Raw genomic sequence first — 24,222 nt, 5'->3', positions numbered from 1 at the left:
GTGATCTGCACAGTGGCCATGGGTGATCTGCACAGTGGCCACAGGTGGTCTCCACAGTGTCTCTCTGAGTGCTCTTCATGTCCCCATCCTGCCTCTCGGATGTTAGTGCTCCACACACTGTAGTAGAACAGACTGAATTTAACAAGTGCATTCCTCTCTCCCCTGCTCAAACCACAGCATTAGTTTTATTCTTGTTGTCACAATCACCACAGCTCGAGTCACTGAAAACATTACAAATTAATTTTCTTATATTGTCATATGACGTCTCACAATGGTCATAGTGGGTTATAAACAAGCTATCCACAATATTTCTGTTCCCTTCCTCTCTGGATCTCCTATGAGAGAATCCATGTTTTTGCACTTTCCAGTTTTCAGAGTCCAAGCACTCATTGGTTTGTTGTGTCTCCAAAGTCAGTGCTATAACCTCATTCTGATCCAGTTTCTGCCAATACTTCTTCTCAGTGATCAGACTCACAGAATGTTGCTTCACATTACCATCTCCTACTGTTACGTGGAGCCCACATTGATAGCCCAAAATAATCTCTTCCTCTCAAGGTCTTCATCATGGTTAAATGTTCCCTCATAAACTTCCAGGTTTTCAAAAATGGTTATCTTGTGAGGAAATGACTCTGTTACCAGTGAGTTGTAGGAGGTTCTTCTGTCTATGTGTTGCTTTGAGTGACCTGTAAAATCGCTGGTCACATGCATGATCTCCACAACTTTGTGACTTTCTTCTTCCCTAGCTTTTGAACTGGTTTTCCACCTTTGTACTCCATCTTGTTGCTTCATAATACCCAGTATTCCCTTCTAAAAGTCTTCCCACTATTTGTTATATCTTCCTCATCATTTACAGAAGCTCTTACAAGTCTTATGAGAGTTCTATACCACTTCAGTTTCCTTGGCAACACCATCCTGAAACACCAATCGCAGCACACTAAATACAACCTTCCCCAACCAGCTGAGACTTGGCTACTAGAATTAGTTCAGAAACCAATTATTTTTTGATATTTTATTAAAGTAAAATTTATACTCATGTATAATGTCCATCTCTCTCAGTAAGTTTCAATCTACAAAACAATCAGGGACTCTGTCTTCTAGTCCATGGTGCAATTCCTAGCACCTACAAAAGTGGGACCCCATTTTCTAGTTCATGGTGCCGATCCTAGAACATATGCAAGTATATTTGTTCTTAAATATCCACTGAATGAATGGTTATAATAGTGCTGATAAATAATGTTTTTATAGTAAAGGAAGATGATTTGACAATTCTTAACATATTTAATAAATTTCAATAAAGGCTCATTCTATTATGTAAAAGTATATATTCACTCATGGATAATGTATGCCCTTTTATCTTATCCATTGTCAGAGAAACTTCTTAGGCTAATTTTACTCCATTGATATAATTTACAGAGGAAATATATTTCTTATGATTGCACTTAAAAAACTATTTGCTTATTGTACTATGTAAATGTAGGTACATGATAAATTATGCTTTCATGAGAACAAAATAATTCTAATACAAGCAAGTGGGAGAAACACATTACTAATAAAATTAGATATATTCTTATTTTCAAGAGTAACTTTAATATCAATTTCACTGATTAAAATTGCATGCTCCATCATTGCAAAAGTCCCAAATTCCTCATTAGTACCTGTACATAGAATAGAACACTAATTGTTGCCATGGTAATTTACAAAGCCTGCAATTCTCAGGCATGGTCTGGCTTCTCTGTATTAAATATTTATAAAAATAATTAGAAGTTTCTATCCTGTTGCATGTTGACATTTTATGTGTCTGTCCAACAGCCCATATCTAGATTACATGCTATAAAGCTAAAACAATTACATCTTAAATTAAGCATGGACTAGTTACCAGTTATTGGATATTGGAACATTTGAAAGGAGACCTTAAGAGATAGTCTTTACAGTTTGGTTGAAATCCATTTTGGCAACTGCTTACTGTGACTAGCTAAGTAACTGCTGCTCAGGGTTGCATATTTTTCAAGTGGCCAGAGAGGAAGCTACAAATAGTTGTAGATTCATGGAGTGTATTCCATGTACCATGAAAAGGATGAGTAAGTACAGAGGGGAAAGCCAGGAGAATTGGTGTGCAGAGATCTTAGAACTTATTTCTGAGCCAGAAATAGGAACTTTATTTCATCAAAATAAAGAAAAGACTTAGAAATTAAGAAAGAAAACATATGATTGGCAAAATTCCGAGTGGGTGAAGATCTTTACTGCCAAGCCTTACAACCTGAGCACAACTCCCAGGAGCTACAAAGTAGAAGGAAAGAAGCAACTCCCACTGTTGCAAGTTGTCTGCTGATTTCTGCACAGCATAGTACACACACACACACACACACACACACACACCACCCCACACTAAATAGGTAATTAACAAGTCATTTAAAGAAGTAATTAGAAGTGTTTCCATCAGTACCACACACCTGTACATCTCCTTGTTTCCTTATGGCTGTGTTAAGTACAGGTTGATCTGCAGATTCTTGAACCCAAATGTCACAGTCTTTGATGTCACACTGTATGGTTGAAGGAGGAGGCTGCTTGTTTGTCCTGGCCACCCAGAACTGAAATAATCACACAGAAACCATATTATTTCAATCACTGCTTGGCCCATTAGCTCTAGCTTTTTATTGGCTAACTCTTACATCTTAATTTAACCTATTTCTATTAATCTGTATATTACCAGAGTTTGGTGGCCTACCAGCAAAGTTTCAGCACGCCTTCCTCCGGCTGTGGATCCATGACGTCCTCCTCTCTGCCGTCTTCTTTCTGCATTCCATCTAATATTGCCCACCTACCTACGTTCTGCCCTATCAACAGGCCAAGGCAGTTGTTTTATTTATTAATGGTGATTACAGAGCACAGAGAGGACTCCCACATCATATGCTGTTTGTCTATGCACACCTGGTGCTAAGGCCAAGCTACTCTGCATTGTCTAAAACAGTGCTTATTTTCATGCTGTGCCTTGACACAAGAGACTCCATTCTCCAGGTAGATTTAGGCCTTTTTTTAAAGGTGGAGGATGGCTGTGAAGAAGCGAATGGTAGGACCCTTTGTCCAGCACTGCCTATAGAGCAAAGACTGATGATTTGGTTTTGTGGGTAGAAAGTGTGCCATTCTATAATTTATTGAGAAGAATTGAGGCCATAGGGGCAGTTGATCATATTAAAGTAATGTCATGGAAACCAGCTCTAAGAACTTAACAGGTGTGCCATGTAGGGAAAAGATTCAATCTGGCCCCAAGCAACAGGAGAACTCCTGAAGCTGTGGTGATGACAGCCACCAATCTCTCATCTGACAACCCAGTGTGTGTCTCAAGGACCAGGAAAAAAGGAACATCTGACTGTCCTGGTAGCTTCAGTTTATCTTGGGCCTCACTAAAGATATGTTGTGCTTAAACGTCTTTCCTTGTAACTTCTGTTCACTCACCTGGAACTGGTGAGTTCACCATTTACTCATGCCTTCATTCCTTTGCCTGGGGCCAGCCCTACCCTTTTGCCTCTGTAGGCAGAGTCAGTTCCAAAGCTGCCTTTTCAAAATGTTAACGGCACTGGCTTGACTTGTTACCTCTGCAGTATCTCTTGCTTCTTCTCTGCCCCCATTTGGTTACTTTTCTTTTTTTTTTTTTCTTTTCAAGACAGGGTTTCTCCGTAGCTGTTTTTTTTTTGGTTCTTGTCCTGGAACTAGCTCTTCTAGACCAGGCTGGCCTCGAACTCACAGAGATCCGTCTGCCTCTGCCTCCTGAGTGCTGGGATTAAAGGCGTGCGCCACCACCACCCGGCTTGGTTACTTTTCTTATCAGTACAGAAACTCTTGCATCCCAATCAGTTTCCGACACATTGGCTTTTCAGAGCTCTTTGAAACTCATCAGCTATTTTATCCTCTGCAGCCATTACATACGTTACATGTATCCATACATATAGCATAGGTACAGTTATTGTGTAGTGTGTAATCTGTGATCTGAGAGTTAGCACCAGATGAAGACTAGAACAAAAGAAACTTTATTTGCCCTGATCAGGGCTCTCGGGAAGAGTGAAGAGTGGAAGGATCTGGAAAATTTCCTCACTAAAATAACCATACCTTGTAATTTATTGTTATTCAGTTAATTCTGATATTGTGGAAAAACACAAACATGTTTGTCTATTTCTCTTACATAATGGGTTCACTATATTGAGGTTATACTGGTCATCACACAAGTCTTTAATTGCTTTATTTTTAGCTGTAAAGATCTGGGTTGGGGGATAAATCTTTTATTTGTAGTTTATTCTCCAACCAAGATATTTACAGTTAAAAATATAATGTAACACTAACAAATGTTCATGATATAAGAATATCAGTTAGTGAATATTGTCAAAAAATGTATGATTGACAACAATATGGTCTACAGTTTCCCATGGAATTTTAAGTCAGCTGTTGATAGATTTGCAAACATGGCAGATTAGTTCTGATTATACTTACTTAGGAGAATACATGGTAAATTTTATTGTGTTATGTTGATACACAAAGTCATACACATCACACCCATAATTACACCCTTTGTGTAAGTGTGATGGTAGAAAGAGCTACATGTAGTTTCTGTAAAAATTTTAGAAATGAACATCTACCTAGAAAGCAAAGACTGGTCCTGTCTCTGTGTAGGAAAAGGTGGAGAACTGAATTCCATTTACATCATAGACAGATAAATTCAATAAATGCATAAAGGCTCCAAGGAGAATGAACCAGCTAAATGAAGTTAGTGTCAGTGTGGTGTAAATATGACTATTTTCCTATACACCTGACTCCAGGACATTAAATATTAGAGACTGATTAGATAGTGATAATGTAATAAATTCCAAAGCAGGACAACAGATTTTTCATGGTTATATAGTTATTCAATACCACCCACCATTAGAATCTTACCTTTACCTCTTTTCCTCACTCTCTGCTTATCGTTACTTAGTTAAGTATAAATATCCAAAAGAATAATTACTCTATCTCTTAGATAGTTCCTTACCAGCCAGGACCTCATCTATATCCACAGGATTCATGACATATATCTACAACTTATAATTCTATTATGGAAGACATTCACTAGTATAATGTCACACATACGCACACACACACACACACACGCACACACACACACACACACACACACACACACACACACACACACACACACAGTCACTATAAGTATTTAGGGCTATTTTAGTTTAAGTGTAAAATTCCACTGCATTCTTATGCACTGTGTTGTGAGCTGAGGGGCTTTGGGTAAGTAACTGGATGCTGAGATTACGGACTCAGCCAAAGGATCAATTCTCTGATAGACTAATAATATGATGGCATTGTCTGGAAGTAGTGAAACTTAGAACATGTGACTTGTTAAAGGAAATAGTCACTGGGGCTATGCCTTGTCCTGGCTTTTCCTATGTTCCTTAGTCTGTTCTCCAGCTTTCATGAGCTGGTGAACCTCTCTCTTCTCTGTTACCCCACCACCATGATATTCTTCCTAACAACATAAGTTAAAATCACAATGATGGACTGAGACCTCTGAAATCCAAGCTGAATTAAATCCTTGCTCCCACAAGTTGTCTGAACCAGGTATTTCTTTCACTGGGATAGAAAATTTGACAAACACGGGGATACAAGATCAAGTTCTCTTGATTGCTTTTTTTATGTCTGTCTTCCTCATTTCCTACTTTTTATTGTAGTAAGACTTTTTATCTAATATCTACTGTCTAACAAATTTTTGACTGTACACAACAGTGCAGGTGGTTGTAAAACAAAGATATACAAACTTCACTAGAACTTATTCTTCTTGCTTAGTTGGAACTTTGGGCCTGTTAATGCTTTACTCCTTGTAGGCAGGAACCCCTCCAATGGAAGTCTTGCCTAGTTATAGGAGATGGCTGGTTCATGCTCTGTATCCCCTATTGTGGAGAATTTTAGCAAGGGTAGCCCACATAGATTCCTGAGATTTTACATTGCACTAGGGTTCTAGCTCTTTGCAGAGATGCCCCCCTCTCAGAGATTCCCCAATTTCATTTTTCATTCCCAGAACTCTCTCCCTCCATCCTCCCCCTACCTGATCCCTTGTGTTTTCATTCCCACCCTCCTCCTAGCCTCCTCTCTCATCCACTTGTGCTGTTTATTCTAATTCCCTGTAACAGTGAGATTCATGTGTCCTCCTTTGATCCCTCCTTATTACTTAGCGTCTATGAATACATAGATTGTAGATTAGACTGCAATTTACTTTATGATTAATATCCGCTTATAAGTGAATACATGCCATGTTTGTCTTTCTGGGTTTAGGATACCTCACTGAGAACAATCTTTTCTAGTTTTATCCATTAGTTAGTAAATTTAATGATGTCATTCTTTTTAATGGCTGAGTAATACTTCATTGTATATGTATACCACATTTTCTTTATCCATTATCTGATTGAGGGGCATGTAAGCTTTTTTCCAGTTTCTGAATATTACAAATAAAGCTGCTATGAACATAGTTGAGCATCCCTTGGGTATATATGCCCAGGAGTGGTATAACTGGGTCTTGAGGTAGATCTACTCCACATTTTTGAGAAATCACCATACTGATGTCCAAACTGGCTGTACAAGTTTGCATTCCCATCAGGAATGGAGGAGTGTTCTAACTCCAAGCCCTGGTCAACATGAGCTGTCAGTTGTGTTTTTGATCTTACCTATTCTGACACTTAAAAGATGGAATTTCCGAGTTACTTTGATTTTTATTTTCCTGATGGATAAGTATTTTTGAACATTTCTTTAAGTGTTTCTCAAACATTTGATATTTGAAAAATTCTCTGTTTAAATTTGTTCCCCATTTTAAAATTGTATTATTTGGGTTTCTGATACCTAATTTTTTGAGTATATTAGTACTTTAACAGAAACGAAGTTGGTAAAATTCTTCTCCCGTTCTGCCCTTTTGTTTGAATGACAATATCCTTTGCCTCATAGCAGCTTTCTAGTTTCATGAGATTCTATTTGTTAATTATTGATCTTAGAATATGAGTTTCTGTTCTGGAAGTTATCTCCTGTGCCAATGATTTCAAGACTATTTTACACTTTCTTTTCTATCATGTTAAATGTGTCTGGTTTTATATTGATATCTTTGATCCATTTGGACTTGAGTTTTATGCAGGATGATTGATATGGATGTATTTGCATTCTTTAACATCCCGTAAGACTGACACCATTTGTTGAAAATAGATTCTCTTTTTATTTGTATAATTATAACATTTTTAAAATCAAAAATCAAGTGCTCTTAGTTCTGTGGATTTACTTCTGGGTTTTATAATTAATTACATTGATCAATTTGTCTGTTTTTTATGCCAATACTATATGGTTTTTATTACTATTGCTCTGTATTACAGATTGAAGTCTGGTATGGTGATATCTCCAGAAGATATTTTATTGTTCTAGATTGATTTAGCTATCCTGCATTTTTGTTTTTCCATATAAAGTTAGTACTGTTCTTTCAAGGTCTATAAAAAACTATGTTGAAATTTTGGTGGGAATTGCCTTGAATCTGTAGATTGCTTTAGGTAAGATGGCTATTTTTTACTATGTTAATCCTACTGATTTCATGAGAATGGGAGATTTTTCCATTTTCTGATATCTTCACTAACTGCCTTCTTCAAAGACTTAAAGTTTTTGTCACATAGTCCTTCACTTGTTTGTTTAGAGTTAACTCAAGATATTTTATATTATTTGTGGCTATTGTGAAGGGTGTTGTTTCCCTGATTTCTTTTTCAGTCTGTTTATCATTGGCATAAAGGAGGGCTACTGATTCTTTTAAGTTAATTTTGTATCCAACCACTTCACTGAAAGTATTTATCAGCTATAGAAATTCTCTAGTAAAATTTTGGGGTTGCTTATGTATACTATCATATCATCTGCAAATAGCACTATTTTAACTTTTTCTTTTCCTATTTGTATCCCTTTAATATCTTTTAGTTATCTTATTGTGCTAGATAAAACTTCAAGTCTGTATTGAATAGATACAGAGAGAGTGGATAACCTTGTCTTGTTTCTGATTTTAGTTGACTTGCTTTGAGTTCCTCCCCATTTAATTTTATTTTGGCTGTTGTTTTATTACATATTGCCTTTATTATGTTTAGGCAAATCTTTTGAAATCCCAATCTCTCCAAAACTTTTATCATGAAGGGGTGTTGGATTTTGTCAAACACTTTTCAACATCTAAGGAGATTATCATGCAGTTATTTTCTTTCAGTTTGTTTATGTGCTGGGTTACATTGACATACTTTTATATATTGAACTATCCTTGCATTTCTGTGATGAAGCCCACTTGATTGTGGTAGACACTTTTTTGATATATTCTTGGACTTGGTTTGTAAGTATTTTATTGAGTATTTTTATATCAATATTCATGAGGGAAATGGTCTATAATTCTCTTTGCTGAGTCGTTGTGTGGTTTCCTACCTACAAGATGTGCTATGGGAAAGGTAACACAGAAGCTGCAGGCGTGACCAACCAATGAGTATTCCAGCTTCAGATCCATGCTGTGAGAGGGAGATCACTCCTGACACTTCCTGGAGGGCCAGGATCCAGAGGCAGTACAGTTCAGAGACTTAGAATAGAACCAAACACGACTGGCAAAAAAATGTTAATTAAATGATTCCTAATGATATTCTGCTATACTCATAGATTTATGCCTATCCCTATGTCATCACAGAGGCTTTAATCAGCAATTGATAAAAACAGATGTGGAGACCCACATCCAAACATTAGGCAGAGCTTGGAGAATCTTAGGGAAGAATGGGAGGAAGGCTTGTAGGAGCTAGAGGAGTCAAGAAAACTCAAGAAAACCCACAGAATGAACTAACCTGGGCTCACAGGGGTTCACATAGACTGAACCGAAAACTGGGGAGCCTTCATGGAACTGACCTAGGACTTCTGCATGTATGTTACTGTTGTTTAGCTTGATCTTCTTATGGGACTCCTAATTGTGGGACCAGGGTCTATCTCTGACTGTTGCCAGCTTTTGGGACCCTTTCTTCCAACCTGGATGTTATGTCCAGCCTTAACAGAAGAGTACCTAGTATCACTGCAACTTGATGTACCATGGTTAGTTGACACGCAAGGGAGACCCACCCTTTTCTGAAGAAAAAAGAAGGAAGGATAGTAGATTGGAGACTGAGGGTGGGTGAAGGAGAGACTGGAAAAAGAGAAGGGAGGGAAACTGTGGTCAGGATATAAAAACAAAACAAAAATAAATAAATAAAAATAATAATGAAATAAGAATCTATTCTACCCTACAACCCACTATTATAATCCTTGATTCCATGAATTTGAAAATTTTAGATACTAAAGATAAGTGAACTTCTGCAGTATTTGTATTCTTCATGAGCAGCATATTTTACTCACCTTAATCTTTTCAAGGTTATCAATGTTGTCCCATGTTTCAGAGTTTACTTTTTAATGGTTGAATATTAACCCATTGGGTGTATAAGACATACTTACTCTCTTTATACATTTATCTCTTGGTGGACATGTAGATTATTTTCAAGTATTGATGAATTTCTATGAATAGTGCTGCAATGAACTTTCTTTGATATCTGAATTTCAATTGTTTTAGATAAACAATAAAGTGAGATTAAAATTTTTTTGCTAATTTTAAGGACCACCTTCATTGCTTTCTTCAATGGTTTCACTGTTTTAAACTGAATACATAATAATGTATAAGCCATGCATATTTATGACAACCTTTTCTTTTGACCTGTGGGTAAAGTGTCAAGGAGTGTGTAATTTTTCACATATTTATATATACTTTCAGAAATGGAGAGTAAGTGCCCTGCTCATAAGGTTCAACAATATTATGCAAGAGGAGGTTGTAAAAATTTAAAATCCAAAGAGTGGAAGTGGTGCTTTGAAACAGTGTCATCTGGAAATGACAGGACCACTGCACCCACGAGCTCACAGCAAGTCTGGTTGCCTTCACAAAACCTGCACAAAATCAAGCCAGTCAACATTCCAACATAGACGGGGACAGGAGCTCCCACCCCTTGCTGAGGAAATACTGAGCATCGATAACTACTTCGGAAGGACAAGACAGTTTTCTTTAGGGGTGTGGCCCCTGATAGGTTTATGATTCTCCAACGGTGGTCTCACCTTTGTGCGTATGGGCATCACTAACAGGACACAGTGGGTTTCTTTTTAAAATGAGCAAAAGAGAGTGTGTTAGGTTGGGAGAGGACCTTGGGGGATCCAGGGGATTTGAAGGCAGAGAATAGAAGGTCAATGTGATCTAAATATACTGTGTCTGTATGTGAATGCTCAAAGAATAGCTTAATATATTATATTTAAGAGATAGCATGTAAAATCTCTTTGAGGTAGGGTCATGATGGCACAAAGTGAGATGTGTAAATATTTGTTAATCTTTTATTAGCATTGGTGTACTACACAAAATTGGAATCAAAGGCAGAAACTTTGGATGTTTGTTGTAAACATGTTCCTATTATTTGCATAGTTTTTCATAAATCAATTCTTTTGAATCCATTTCTTTGTTTATATGTTCAGACAAAATTGTGCTATTTGACGATAAAAGAATGCTGGAAGGCAAAGTTAGAAAGAATCTTCAGAGATGACTTTGCTCTCTATCTCCCTCAGGGTTCACCCCAGGAGGAGATGCTGTGCCTCAAAGCAGAGACATGCAGACACATTCTGCCTGCTGCTAACTTGGCTATTCCAGATGTCCCAATATAATCATCTGAGGCAGCTTAAGAACGGAGATGCAGCCCCATGGAAGCCTTGCTGTGAGAGATAATGGAGTTTTTCTTCTATTACAGAAAGAGAAAGATTCCATTTGGGCTCAAGTTTTTGTGCTTTTATTTCCCTAAAAGATAAAGTCTTAAAGAAGAGGTTCAAAGTCATAAAGTACAGTTTGCATACAAATAAATCTTTAGTAAAAAAATGAAAATGAGGAGTGAGTGGGAAAAACTACCCTGCCCATGTACTAGAGATTATGTATGTCTTAAATACAGAGATAAAAACAGTAAGACAGTGCAGCCTACACCCAAAAATCAATTTCCAGATGCGATGTTTTGCTTTGTCCAGCATGATTTCAGGGGCTTGGTCTTGACTGGCCTGGCTCATGTTACAAACATGAGTCAATATACACTGACCGGGAAAGAAAAGACAACCAGGATAAAAAAAAGAAAGTGTAAAACAGACTTGGTTTATATCCATGCAGGATACCTAAGGTCAGGGAAGGTGGGACTTCAAAGAGTTAGCCGATAACAATTAAGTTGTTATTTTATAGAGCGTTTGCTTAACACTGTGTCTCATGTATCACCAGCGGATCTCATACCCACTGTACAGAAGAGCATGATTTAGAATTCCTGATCCCCTTGCCCTTGCCTCCTGGGTGCTGAGATTACAAACTGGTACTATTGAAGAATTTTTGTGTGCTTTTCTTAAGAATGAACCCAAGCCTCCATGTGTATTAGGCTACTGAACTACATTCCTACAATCTCTTTTATAGAGCTTTCTGTACTTTGGAAATTTTGTCCACATTTTCTTGAGTCATCCAGACGATTTTTAAGAAAATCATCCTTGCCGGGCGGTGGTGGCACACGCCTTTAATCCCAGCTCTCTGGAGGCAGAGGCAGGCAGATCTCTGGGAGTTCTGGGATGGGCACCAAAGCTACAGAGAAATCCTGTCTCGAAAAACCAAAAAAAAAAAAAAAAAAAAAAAAAAAAAAAATCATCCTTATCACCAGCTCACTGGTGAAGAGGGAAGTTCAAGGACAATGAATTAATTGTCAGTTACTATAATTCTACTACTAACCCATGTGCTAACATGTGAGTGCTTCAGATTCTTCAGAAGAGAAATAGGGATAGTAGTAATAATAATCATGTCACATTGATATTTCAAGAAGTAAATTGAAGAATGAGAAGAGCTAAGAATAGTGTCTGATACAATAAATATCAATGAATGCTACCAGAAGATTCTGCTGATGATCTAGGAAGGCCTGGGATGTAAATGTGGATTTTTCTCACATTCAGTTCATTGATTGCTCTTTGTATAGCTGTTCTATGGTTCTATGAGTAGAGGTTCATGGAATCGGGAAGTGTGTGTGTGTGTGTGTGTGTGTGTGTGTGTGTGTGAGAGAGAGAGAGAGAGAGAGAGAGAGAGAGAGAGAGAGCTTATATAAGAGATAAACAAGAGGAATTCAAGTCTCAAGTCTAAGTTCTAAACCATAAGGATCAGTTTTGGCTGAGGAAGGCAAGGCTGTGGAGCAGACTAAAACTGTTGACTTCTCTATGAATCCTTCATCTGCTAAGTTCTAGAGCAGAGATTATTTTTCAGAACTAGGTCGTTACAGGTTTGTGGTAGGGGAAGGAGTAGATATCACAGATTCATGACGTAGTGCTAATCATGCTTGTTATTTTTAATATTATATAATGACTTTTATGGTCTTTAATAACATGCAGTCCAAGAAAACACTGATTTTCGCTTCTGTCCTAGAAATGTTTATGTTATATTAAATGAATGTTGGAAATGGCATGCATGATTAAAATGTATGTAAATAAATCCATATTATTTCCTTTTGCTAATATATCTAAAATTACAGCATTTTTATATATCATTATATACTATCTTTAATATCATAAATTTGACTTTGGCAATAAAGCAACCATCTAATAATTACACGTCTATATAGTGTACTTTTTCTGGAAGTTACCAACATTTAATAATCTACTGTTTTCAGTAAAGAGTTAAATCTCCTATTTTCCACCATTGGAGAAAAGATTCTTTTTAAGAAGATCTGGAAAAAGCACAGGCGAAAACATAAACATACACTATATGTGATAATGCTTGTTATCCTCTTACTGGATCTGTGCCTGTTTTCCTATTTGGGCACTAAGCTATCTAATCTCAAATTTCCCAGTGTCTTTGGCAGAAGATCATAGTGAGTCACACAACATGAATTCCCTTCCAACCAATAACATACATCGATCTACTGAGATTGATACATTTCCTTCTGAATTTTGTCAGTATGTTGAAAGATGGAAGGACTAGAGTAAAAGTGAACAAGCAAAACTTTATTAATAAAGACCATTTTAGAAGATATGGACCTTCCATGGCTACAATGGAAAGATTATCAGAAAGAGGAAGATGATGAAGAAGGGAATCTATTTTTATAAAAAGGTGCAGAGTTCATGATCACATGTGTACAAGCCTCCTCTTCTGAAGCTAATCCCCAGAACCATCTTTGGCTCATTCACCAATGGTTGTTTAAAGACATCTCCCTGGCTTTCTTAATTCCTAATAATAATATCTTTGATTTTTTTTGTGGCCAAGACCTTCCTCATTCTAGGCACATGATAGTCATGGGTTCCTCACTGACCGTCACCTTCTCTTGTTGCTTTTGATTTCACTGGGCACCTTATTAGCAACTAAGATGCTAAACATAGAAACGAAATAGTTTTCCCCACTTATCTCTTAAGTCCCAAGCATTTAGAGCCTATTGAAGAATTCTTTTGTTTTCTTCTAGTGAGGCAAAGGTTTGCTTTTGGAGAGGCCTTTTAGAAGCTGAGATGAACCACTCCTCCCACATAAATTTTCCATGAAAATTCCGGAAGTCCCTGTGATTCTTTGCAGAGAATACATCAAGAAAGCAAGCGGTTATTTTGGAATCATTACAATTTCCTTTAAGAAGTGAGGCACAAGAGATGTGAACGGCTTAGAAAGTGCACTGAATGATGGTTCCTGCTATAAATAAAGTTGCCCAGCTGTTGAGGAAGATTTCCCATAAACCTCAAATAACAAAGCTTGCATTTTGCTGAAATATCTTTAAAAGTTCTGTTGAAAAGAAACAAAAAGAAGCATATGAAACCTACTGGCAAATTCTAAAAAGAAATCAGGAAAAGCATCGCCTAATGTCCCATGATAGTTAGTTATCTGCTGTGAATAGCTGCAGAGAGAGAATAGTAACTGCAGTCAGATTGTAAAGTGAAAATGAAATCAGATTAATATCCCTGAAGGGAAGTGTCACTGCTAGGAAAACTGCCAGTTAAAATTCGATGCTTTGGCAATTTCAGAGACTTCTAGACAGACTACTTAGTGGACATTGGTCTTAATCTATTCAATTTGTTTTACTGCTGGTCCTTTAAAACTGCTTCATGAATCTCCCTTTGATTTATGAAATTCAGCTGTTTTCAGCAGTGAAATTGTGAACAAGTAAGGCTATTGAAGGTCATCTCCATCACTGTCTTACAGGACATGCTTGTGTGCTCCTGACCTTTGAGCATTAATATAATGGCTGAACATCATGATTTTTGAAAGGTGGAGATTTATCGTGTCCAATCCATAAAAATGCATCATCCTGATTCCACCAATAGAATAATTAGTATATGACATTTTTTCAAGTTGTTTATTGCTCCTACATTCTGGCCACACTTTGAGAGGCAAGAGGTATCTTCTTGTTTTTGTAATTCCTGTGAGACCACAACCTGACACAAAGAAGAAGTGTTGCAAATAATGAAAGAATTCCAGCAGTTCCAGTTGTATTAAAGGGCTTATAGGAGTGTTGATCAACTCTACAGATTGTATGACACTGTAAATGCAAACGAACATATTTATACGGAGTACTGGCAAACTAGTAAGAAATCTTTTTGAAGCAAGATTTTACTAAGTCAGCAGAGTGAAAAACAACTTAGATAAACTACATCATGCAAAAGTCACGGAATAGTTGTGTGTGTGTGTGTGTGTGTGTGTGTGTGTGTGTTCTAGAGGTTAACCTCAGTGTTGTTTCTGAGGAACCCTTGTGTTTTGCTTGAGACAAGTCTCTCTAGGACCTGGGACTCTCAGTTCAGGTTTTGTTGTTTGGCCAATGAACTCAATGTCTACAACTCTATCTGCCTTCCCAGGTCTGTGATTATAAACACACACCACCACGCTCATCTTTTTCTGTGGGTGTTGGGGATGGAACTTTGATCCTGATGCTTGTATAACAAGCACTTTACTGACTGAACTATCTCTTCAGCATGTGGCTTTTGTGATTGCTTACTGAAATTGAAATCTCTTGTCTTCAAACTCAAGCATCTGGAAAAATGAAAGGTAAAGTGCTACATAGGTAGATGGCAAGCAGGGTTGAGATGACCTTAGAGTGAATTATGAAAGACACATGAAGATATATTCATTGTTGAAGTCTGTCACTCAAGTCAGAAGGACTTACTCTGTGCTGTTTTGGACCCTGTCAGATGACCATACCATTCTAGGCCAACAAATCTTTGATATTTCTGTAATGTTTCTAGACTCAGATAATGAAACCATTACAATCCAGAAATAGTATTCATATCAATCAGAGGGTACAAATAGTTTTTTAGTATTTATTAGCATTCGAGCAGCTTGTCATAAGGACCTGGAACCTACCACTAATAATTGTCATGAAACTGCTTATGTTCTATGAATTAGGACATTCATTTCACATGCGTTGGGCCATTTTGTGATTATTAATTAAGTTAAACGGATCAAACTATCAAGATATTTGTCTTAAAAGACATGGTTTAGAAGCTATAGATCCAAGTCACTTTGCATATAGACTTAAAATCTTTTGAGATTATAGTTTGATTGTATTTCTCCCTTCCCTTTCCTCTCTCCAATTCCCATTCTCCTTCAAACTAATGGCCTCTATCTTTTGGGGGGGGATTCTTTGAATTGTTAGAGAAAGGCTGCCTCTTCTCTTTCTAGCTGTCTTTAGTTGACTACAATTTGTTGTGTAGGGTCAAGGCCTCATGAGCTTTTATGTGTACAATTTGGCGTGTTCATTAGTGTCATCTTTGTTCAACTCACAATTGGGCAGTCATGTCAGTGAGACTTTGTGGCTATATCCTCTGGTGTTATTAGGATACACAATCTTACTGAAGTCTCCTGATTCTCTGGCTCTCCAACACGCACCATTTCTGCAGTGTTCCCCAAACCATAATTTGCAGGAGTATTTTGGAGATGTTTCTATTACATTTTAATTGATTGTGGTTTTCTGTAATAGTCTCATTGTGTTGCAAAGAGATGTTTCCTCTATGAGCAGTGAAGACTACACTTACCTGTGAGTATAAAGTTAAACATTCAAGGGGCTATACTGGTTTAGTATTAGTGGTTGTGTATTCTCCTCCAATAATCAATTAAAATTTTATGTTTAATAACTCTGTTTGAAATGGGAATGTCTAGGAGAAGCAACTGCAGCTAGAACTCAATATCCATTGAGAATTGGTTCTAGGGTACTCCTAGGGTACTGGAATCCAGAGTTATTTGAATCCTTTATATATATATCAGTAGAATACATGTTTATAGCCTCGACCTAGCTTCTTTTATTCTTTAAATCATCTCTATGTGACTTAAATTACCTATTATGATACGAATATTACACTAAACTTGTTATAATATTATGGACAAATATGCCTTTACTATATATGCATTTTTTTCTTGAATGAAAATTTTAAACCTAAGGTGTGTTGAATCTGTGGGTACAGAACCCATAGATCTGCAGGGTTGATTACATAGGTATTTGAATATCTCCTCCCAGAGATCTTCCTCTTTGTCTCCATTTTTAACAAGAAGGGAATTGGAAAAACAGGGAATCGATCAAGAGTTAGACAGGAAGCATTCCTTGAAACTAAGCTGTCGCCCAGTCTTTGGAGCTGGCAGTGGTACTCTTGGGTTATTATTTAAGCCATGCAGGCAACCCACTGGACTTTTCTCATTTTTCTCAGCATCTTTCCCTTTACAGCAGTCAGACCCAGAAAAGAGCCAGGTGCTAATACCCATAAGGGGAGGTGCTGTTAAATGCTGCTATGGACCCAAGTGGCTTCCTTCCCCATAAAGAGGTGAAGGGGCTGAACTTGAAGTCAGGCTCTGGGTAGTGAAGGCTGGCATGCTGTGTAGAGTGCCTTCAGGGGTGAAAGATCAAATTGGCTTTATTGAGCCATGTCAGCTGTGGCAGTGTTTAAGCTGCTGACATGGCTTTCGTGACAGTTTGAAGAAATTTAACTGTTTTGAAAAGGTTAAAGGGGGCAACCGACCAGGAACAGAAAACAAAACAAAAGGCTGATTAAAAGCTCTGTAGCATGCCAGGAAGGGGGTGTCAGTTGGTGACATTGCCAACACCCATTTCTTATTTTGCATGGGAAAAAAAAAGCAAAGAGAAATTGTACTGAAAAGCAAAGCAACGCTTTCTTAAAGGTAGCCTTCTAGTATAGATTCTTGTTAGTTACCTCGGCTTATACTTTGGCAAAAGCATGACCACTGCCAATGGAAGGCACACGAAGTCTATTTTTATCTGCTTTGAAACAATAAGACTAATTAAAAATCCATTCATGAATGACCTTTGTGGCTCTGTTGGGAATAGTAACTGTGTTTGGATCTTACTCCAAAAATAAATGAACCTAAAATAAACAATGGCTTGTGACACCAATACAATGTCAATATAAACTTACGGTGAAATAAATTTATGAAAAAATGCCTCTGACCTATACTCCCAATTAAAAATAATCAAACATTAAGTTTCAGTCTTCATGTCTTGACTATTATTCATGTTTATTCAACCTTAGTGTAATTGAGTTTGGTAATAAGTTCAGTTGAGCAATAGAACTCGAAACAGAGCTGATATAGGAGGGTATCAAGACATTTCCTGGAAGCTTAGAATATTTGCATGAAATAAAATTCTGGTAGAAAATAAGGAAAAACACATTACTCTCAGATATACATGTGCACTTTGCAAAGATGTAGCTGATAATTAAAAATAAACCATAAATCTCTCATTTCTTTTTATAGTATGAGTGTATGGATTATTAACGATTTCAACTCATGTATACTGAATATCATCATGTACCTGCTACCAATTAAAAGGTTCATTAATAAAAATAAGAAATATCTTCTCTGAAGGAACTAAAACCAAGAGGAGGACCCCATCAGTGGAGGGGGAAAGAGGAAGAAGAAAATATAGCAAATAATCCAGCTCATGTGCAAGAAGGTGAGTACTTTTATAGACCTCGAGGAAAAGCTGATGTTGGGAGGAATGTGACATGCAGGTGTAACTATTGAATAGTGCCAGCCGGGTACATTTCAGCAGAAGTGCTTCTGTACAGGGGCAGAAATGAAGGTGTTATGAACACAGAGTAGCTATGCAAGACTTGAAGACTGTGGCATGGCCACAGGGACAACAGGGACTTAAATGAAGAAAAGCAGGAAGCAGCACCAGTGTATGGAAAAATCCTTTGATAGGATTTTGCTTTTCCTCCATGACAGTAACTGATGGAGGAGGGTCATCTTTCTATCTGTTGTTTTATTGGTTAATTAATAAAGAAACTGCCTAGGCCCATTTGATAGGCCAACCCTTAGGTGGGTGGAGTAAACAAAACAGAATGCTGGGAGAAAGAAGCTAAATCAGTGGGTCGCCATGATTCTCCCACTCCAGACAGATGCAGGTTAAGATCTTCCCTGGTAAGCTACCTCGTGGGTTACACAGATTATTAAAAATGGGTTAGATCAATATGTAAGAGCTAGCCAATAAGAGGATGGAACTAATGGGCCAGGCAATGTTTAAAAGAATACAGTTTCCATGTAATTATTTCAGGTATAAAGCTAGCCGTGCGGGTGGCCGGGTGCCAGGAATGTAGCCCTGCCACTCGTATTACAATAAGTAACAGCTACTGGAGGATCTTGAAGAAAGAAATGATGCAGCATGGCTGATATTTTTCATAGAAAATTCTGGTAAGGAGAACAGAACCAAAAAACTACCTTGGAAGAGATTAGTGGCCCTGGAAAGATGGCTCCAGGTTAATGGGGTATAGTGAAGGTGATTAGAAGAGCTTAGATATGAATTTATTCTTCTTCTAATTTAAGTATATAGACTTATGGACATAAACTTAGACTACACATCTGGTTCCTTCTCATGATGATTTATTATACAATTTATACAAAATCCAAGAAATTATTGTTGATATCCTAATTAAACTCTAGATCCTACAGGGTTTTCCTTTTCTGTATCAGTTAATTACCTTAATTGTTTTTACTTCTCAGCTCTATATTATGACTAGCCATGGGCTTTCTTTTCCCTTATAACCTTGAATCATTTGAAGAGAACTCATAAATTACTTTGCCAAATAGCCATCAAGTTGAAATTGATGTTTTCTCATGATTGTAATGCATTTATGCACTTTTGTCAAGAATATAACAGAAATTACTTGTAGTATTCAATGTATCCTATCAAGAAATTCATGATATTGATATGACTCATTAGGGATAATGTCAACTTTAATAATTCTCACAATGGTATTTTCAGATTTCTTCACTTGCAAACTTAATTATTTCTGTGGCTGACACCTGTTTCTATCTAAATTTAGTCTCTGTTTCAGTTTCTTCCTTGAGTTCTTGCTTTGGCTTCCCTCAGCAATGAACTTGCCTGCAAGCTGACATAAGTAATTTCTTCCACAAGTTGCTTTTTCTCTTGTAAAATGATAATATTTTAGAAACAATAAAACATCAACAGATGCACACATATAGCTTTGTTTGAAAGTGTAATTTAATGACATTTCTCTCTCCATGTCTTCTCTTTAAGTCCGTCAAACTGTTTATGTTGATCATCATGTCTACAGAGATCAAACTAAGATAATCATATAGTCATCATCTATTATTTATTCATAAACAATTTTATACATAAAATTAAAATATCATCTGTCATCTGGAGTCCATATCTGTGTACATGAGTGTATTTTTAAACATCATCTATCTATCATGTATATATCCAATATATAAATGTATGTTATCTATTTATTTCTCTAATATTTTTCTACCTATTGTCCTTGTATTTATAATTTATCTATCATCAGTGTATACATGTATCCTATGTCTATCTGTCTATCATGTACTATATTTCTATCTATACGTTTAAATTAGATAGCACAGTTCCACATTTATATCCTCATCTTTACTACAGAATACTGATTTATTTTTAGGGGTTTTAGGTAATGCTTATTCACAATGTTCCTATGTATTTAAGAATAGGAATAATGGGAAAAGACAATTTCTCACAATTGAAAACTATAGTCCAATTAGTAAAAACTCAGAGACAAAAGTTTGGGTTCAACTTTAAGACCAGAAAGGCAAAGCAGTCAGCCACTGGTTCTTACTTCTACCTCTGTCCAAAATGGTGATCCTGCCTCCAGGAATCTCAGAATGAGACTGAGACTGAGAGCTGTCTCCTCCTGTTTTATAATGCTCTCTATTTCAGGGATTAAGAGCATGTACCACTACCACCTGGTTTCTGTGGCAAGCATGTGTGGCTACTGGGATTAAAGGTGTATGTCAGTGATGGCTGCCTGGCCTGTAGGACTGGCCAGTGTGACTGTTTTACTTTTGTGATCTACAGGAAAACTTTATTTATTAAAATATGAATAAAATGCCACTACAGATATCTTCTCCTCATTCCAAGTACCTCATGCCATTATCCTCACTCGAATAATAACTGTAGCTTTTGGTTTATTGTTGTATTTAATTATATGTCCAAATAAGTAAACACATGCCTGTTTGGTTATGACTTATTCTTGTTTCATGAAAGGTACTATATTATTGATTTTTATATTCTCCATTTTTGAAACAAAACAGTGTTTATTTATGAATCACATCAATTTACAGTTTCCTTTCTATATTTTTTATACTTCATTGTATACATATGTCAAAATTTAATCATTTATAAGGGCAGTTAGACTGTTTTTGATACTTTGTAACTATATTTGATGCTTTAACTTACAACTTTGTGTATGTAATTTTGTACATTGAAGGTTCATTTTCAATACAGGCATCTAGAAGTGGAACTACTGCATTGAAAGGCAAGTTTATTGTTCATTTCATTATGGGAAGGCTATGTTTTGCTCCCAAATGGTACAAATTACATCCATTTATGAAATGGGTAAGGGTGAGGACTCTCCACTTTTGAAAAAATAGTGTCTTTCTAAACTTTTGCTCTTTGTGATGACAGAAATTACATACATTTTGTTTCATTTCAGCTTGCTATTTTTGTGTTCCTCCGTCCGTCATCTCTCCAGCATATCCTATGACTGGCTAGACTAGTTATCTAGGTTTAGGTATTTTGACATGTTAGGTATGTTTGAGAGATTTTCTTTTAAAACATGTATGAGCTGTTTATTTCCTTACCATTTTTTGTATGTTGGACTTTAAATCACACTGCCCTAGCTTTAGGAATTCTCGGTGTGGTTAGAGTGTTGACCCTTTAAGAATATTTGAGGCACTAACCCTCTCTTTGTGACATCTGCTGAAACTCCTTTCTCCAGGTTTCCAATTGCCTTTTGACCTCATCTATGATGTATTACTCAAGCAAATAGTTTTTAATCTTTATTTAATCAGTTTTACTTTGTACTTCTTTTTAATTTTGAATTATTTCTAGCTGTTCTTTACAAGTTTCAAAGGGAAGTGAGTTTTCTTCTTATATTTATTTGAAGCCTTTTTCCAGTCAGTGGACATTAATACAGAGAGTCACAGCTAGTCAGAGAATGAGAGACTAGAGTGTATAACTTTAAAAGGCATTTGATATCACATACCATCTTCCAAGAGCCAGAAGAAATACATGCCTACAATGAAATAGTCCTTGCTAGACATGACAGAGCTGTTTAACACATGAACTCTCTCTGAGTTGCTACCAATAATCCAGTATATGGTTCTACAGCCATGAACTTGTAGTAAGTATTAAGTTGACACAGTGGGTCAGTGGGTCTTTAGAAGGATTACATGAAGTTAAGAAAAAAAAGAGATGGGGAAAATGGTAACAATTGAAGAGAAGGATGGGGATGAGGTAAGTTTTATGCTTTCTTTCATTTTTTTAAATGTTTGAATCTCTAATCTATTTTGTAGGACTCTTTCTCGTGGTGACCAAGCATCAGCTATTAATAACTTGACCCACTACATCAGGTGTTTGAGAGGCTGTCCTTCATCATATAGCATGCTTCCCTTTCATAAGACCTCACAGTGGACTTTCTCTTCTGCTCCACTGTTGTCGTCTTTGGTGTGTCAGCTTTGCACTCTTTATTTAGAGGGTTTACAGAAAGCACATTTACTAGGTGGTCACTGGGATCTACTTCAGTCTCTTCTCCATTTCATTGTCTAATGGCTATTCTTACATATTTCTGTTTCTATAAAAACTTTATTTCATTTTTTTCTAACTCCTTAAGGCATCATATTGGTATTTTTCTTTAGGTTAGATTGTGTTAAAATTACAAACTAACTTAAAGTAATTTTTTTATGAAGTTCATTTGTCATATCCAAGAACAGGGGGCATCTTTCCATTTGGCTCAAGTCTAATTTAGTAGAAGATTTAGCGGAGGAAGTCCGTGAAGATTTTAAACATTCCTTGTGAATTTCACATATGCATTATTAATTTTTCCTTCCATTCGTGTGTGTGTGTGTGTGTGTGTGTGTGTGTGTGTGTGGTATGAATATGGTTGTGTGTATGTTTGTATGTGTAGGGACATATGCATATAAGGGTGAGGTGATTTTTAGTGTGTGCACATATATTGTGGAGGCCTGAGGCTGACGGAAAGAATTCACTCATTGAGGCGAGGTCTCTCAGTCCAGCTGACAGTTTGATCTAGCTAGTCTGGCTAGCAAGCTTGTCCTAGGATCCCTTTGCATGTGTTGCATCCACCTAAACATTCAAGTGGGTTCTGGAAATCAAACTCCTGTTCTCGCTCTTGCCTGGAAAGTGCTTTAACTGCAGATACATCTCCCAACTCCCTAAATTTAATGTTAAGGACTATCCTATTGCTATTATAAATGAGTTTTCCTCTGCCATTCTATTCTCTTGCGGTTACTTTACTTTCGTGTATATGACAGCTGTTGGTTTTGTCTGTTAATTCCTTATACTGCTACCAATTGAATTCTTTCATTATCTGGCTTGGAATGATCACTGATTCTATAAAAGTTTCCTAGTATGCTGTCATATCACCCCAAACACAGGTGGTTTTATTTCTTTTCTCTTTATTGTATGTTTCTAATTGAGTTCTCTTGTTAAATATCTTTAGTAAATAATTTCTATTACATTTCAAATAGAAGAAAGAAATAATCATGTGCTGTTTTAATTTTAAAATATTCTTGTATTGTTTTTCCATTGGATAAGATATTGACTTTAGGGCTAAAGTGTGTGTGTGTGTTTGTGTGTGTGTGTGTGTATAAAATACTGCCCAGCTTTATGCTGGGATATAATCTTATGTTTTGTTGATTCCTTGGGCATTTTTCTCAAAATAAACCTTGCATCTAAAAATCAGCATAATTGAGCTAATGGTTTTCTGTATATAGGTGTCTAATTGCTATAATGATTCCAGATGGATTATAGTGAGAGTGAAAACAGAAAAAGGCATTAAAAAGCACAGGTGCAAGTTTGCTTAAGGATGGAGTCCTGCAAGTATGAGCTTTTATGCTATATGACATCTTTCAATCAGCTTTAGTCAACTGAATCATTTAGCAGACATTGCTAGGAGGAAGCTTACAACATCTAATCCAATCTCTTATTTCAAAGTTGACAAAACTGACATCCAGAGAGGTTGTTATGTGCTTAAGGTAACTAAGCTAATTAACAACACACTAAGAAATAGACATGTCTTCTGCCACAATACCGGGCTCCCCCACAAGCATTTCCAACTCCATAAACCTTTGAGTAATTTAAATCAAAGTCCTTGGGACAAAACAAACTCATAAAAGTTTTCAAATTTGTAGCTCATACCTCTGAGATACCAGAAAGACTATTTTTCTACTAAAATGTAACAACATTGATAATCATTTTGGCCAGCCAACTACATGCTGCTCTTTTGTGTAGGGTTAGGAGATGAATTACTGGTTGTGACAAAATGGAAATGATAAAGCTCATGATAACTGAAGGAGATAAGAGAACACAAAAAAACTCATTTTGATACAATAGGTTAATATGCAAAATAGTAAATATGTAGATTCAATAGCAAAGGTAAAATAAGAATATGAAGATGGAGAATGGTCAAGAATGTGTAATTCTTTGCTTTACAGAAGCTTCTCAGTCTCAGGAGGTCCCATTTATTCAATGAGGCCCTTAATGTCTGTGCTGCTGGGGTTATATGTAGGAAGTGGTCTCCTGTGCTCATCTGTTGTAGGGTACTTCCCACTTTCTCTTCTATCAGGTTCAGTATGTTCCGACT

Source organism: Microtus ochrogaster, unplaced genomic scaffold, assembly GCF_000317375.1.
Source record: "Microtus ochrogaster isolate Prairie Vole_2 unplaced genomic scaffold, MicOch1.0 UNK84, whole genome shotgun sequence".
NCBI lineage: Eukaryota > Metazoa > Chordata > Mammalia > Rodentia > Cricetidae > Microtus > Microtus ochrogaster.
Note: the sequence above shows the minus strand (reverse complement) of the source record.